This window comes from Quercus lobata, chromosome 3, assembly GCF_001633185.2.
Source record: "Quercus lobata isolate SW786 chromosome 3, ValleyOak3.0 Primary Assembly, whole genome shotgun sequence".
NCBI lineage: Eukaryota > Viridiplantae > Streptophyta > Magnoliopsida > Fagales > Fagaceae > Quercus > Quercus lobata.
Window position 1 is genome coordinate 3,419,831 of NC_044906.1, and position 2,701 is coordinate 3,422,531.

The window sequence follows — 2,701 nt, forward strand, 5'->3', positions numbered from 1 at the left end:
ATGTCCCCCTTATCTTCCCTTTTCTTTGCCTTCGTACTAGGCTTAACATTTTCTGGCTTTAGTTTTTCAGTTGCTGATAAATACAAAATCTTGCAAACAGACCCTTCTGAAGCCTTTTGTCCTTTGAACTTTGATGTTCTTAGGAAACTGGTCATTAAAGGTGCTCATAGGCCTGCATTTCGTGACATTCCAACACAGCGTCATTACTTTCTTGAGGGATACGCCTGGTTCCATCTGAGTATCTTCGAACTAATGGGTACTTTATTCCTCCTCCTACCGCTTCTAAGGCGTGTCGGGAATCATACCAGAGCCTAATTGGCTAGTTTTTTGTAGGCTTTGATATCCAAACTTCTTGTGGCTATCATCCAGAATGGATTTCCAAGGGTTGCACAAATATCACATCTAAGGCAGAGTTTGAGAGCCTAATTCCTGAATCCAAATTTCGGGCAGTTAAGCTTTATTGTAACCAGTCTCTGGAGAATACTTCTGCTTGTGAATTGTGCACCAAAAGTTTGTTGAGTCTTGGTGATTCATATTTGCATGGTCCTGAGAGAGCAAATGTCTCAGATTGTACTGGATATCCATTTATGTATGCAGCTGCTGTAGTTAACAAGTTTGGACCAACTGATGCAACAACTGCGAAGTGTTTGTTCTCACTAGATTTTTCATTGCGAGCTTCCAACACGAAGCTACATACCATTGTACTTTCTGGTGCTATAATGGGTTTCCTTGGCGGAATCTTTGGGGCCTGTTCTACAGTTTGGTTTCTTTGGATTCGACAAATGAAAGCTATCACAGAGAAGACTAATTTTGCAAAGGATGAGACTGGTTTGATTCTGGGGATGGGATCAATCAGTGGAAGTACCAACTTGTTCAAATTCAAATATGAGGACATTAAGAAGGCAACCATGAACTTTTCTAGGGAGAATCTAATTGGAAAGGGAGGATATGGGAATGTTTATAAGGGAATATTGCCTGATGGTTCCCATGTTGCTTTCAAAAGATCCAAGAATTGCTCAGCTGCTGGGGATGCAACTTTTTCACATAAGGTAGAGGTCATTGCAAGTGTTAGGCATGTTAATCTTGTTTCATTATGAGGTTATTGTACCGCAACAGTGCCTTTGGAAGGTCACCAGAGAATAATTGTTTGTGATTTCATGCCTAATGGAAGCCTCTATGACCTTCTTTTTGGATCAGAAATGAAGAAGCTTAGTTGGCCAATTCAGCAGAAGATTGCAAATGGAACAGCGTGCGGGCTGGCATATCTACATTATGGAGCCCAACTAGCAATCATCCACAGGGAAATTAAGGCCAGTAACATACTTTTGGATGAGGCATTTGAGCCAAAATTAGCAGACTTTGGCTTTGCAAAGTTTAACGCAGAAGGAATGACACATTTGAGCACCAGGGTGGCTGGAACTCTAGGTTATGTTGCCCCAGAGTATGCCTTATATGGGAAGTTAACTGAGGGGATTGATGTCTACAGCTTTGGGGTTGTGCTTCTTGAGATCCTGAGTGGGAAAAAAGCACTTGAAACAAATGAGGGGAAGGCTTACCTTTTGACGGATTGGGCTTGGTCATTGGTTCAAAGAGGGAGAGCATTGGATGTCATTGAAGAAGGTATGCCTGAGTTGGGGTCATGCCAAATGATGGAACAATATGTTCTCATTGCAGTTCTTTGTGCTCATCCAGTATTACATGCTTGGCCGACAATGGAGCAAGTTGTGAAGATATTGGAGACTGACTCTGCCAATTGGAGTGTATTTAGGCTCTTCTAGCAGTGGGTTATTTGTCTAACTCTTCACTCAGCAGCCACTTAAATCTGGAAAAAATGAGATTGGCATTTGAAATTTTTACCAAAGGGAGATATGAACTGGATTCCCTACTATATTGTAAAGTAGGTAGGTCCTTTGATATTATATGACTGTTTTTGCCTCTGGCATGCTCAGTCCATTCTACTTGTAGTTTTGCACCTTGTAGAACACCATTGGATATTCATCATAAAAATTGCATTGTATAGAAAACAAAAATAAATTAAATTGGTTAGTATTGAGTTTGAGAGCATATATGTTCAAGGCCAAAGGCCTCAGTCATAATTCAAGCTTTCCAAAGACTTGAAAGATTAATGGCTAACAATATCATAAGAGCACTCTCTCATCAATTTGTGTTGTGAGGCCGCCAAGGTAAAAGCCATTTCTCCTTTTTCAGTTATACAGAAGATTGTACATTAGGAGTCTGGAAATTCATGTGAAGCCACCAAGGTTTTCAAAGTGACTATCACTTATATTGCATTCATGTTCATTTATGGGTCCAAAATATATCTAAACTGTATGTTACCTTCTAGTCATCTTTAGACTTGAAAATTATAACATTGCCACAACCCAAGAAAGTGCTAGTTCCCTTGTTTACTGAACAAAGTATAATCTTTTTAGCATTTGAAGTTTAGCTTTCGTGGTCAATGACCTTGAGTCAAATGGTGCATCTTAGTGTTTCCAACCCTATTTTCAAGGTTCGAATCTCCTTTTTCCACTTGAAGTGTATTTAACAACAACTTTTTTGACTTCTTTTTGACAACTTTTTTGTCTTTTTTGCAGCTTTATGTCATTTTTTTTTCCCTTTTAGTCTTATAAGTACTTTTATGTCTTTTTCTTTTATTTATCTTATTTTTTATTACGTAAAACCCACATTAAGGAAATCTTAA

General features: G+C 38.9%; 1 pseudogene; it reads left to right on the plus strand.

Moving 5' to 3' along the window:
* LOC115979810 lies at positions 1-1,778 on the plus strand (annotated as a pseudogene).
* The last annotated feature ends 923 nt before the right edge of the window (positions 1,779-2,701 follow it).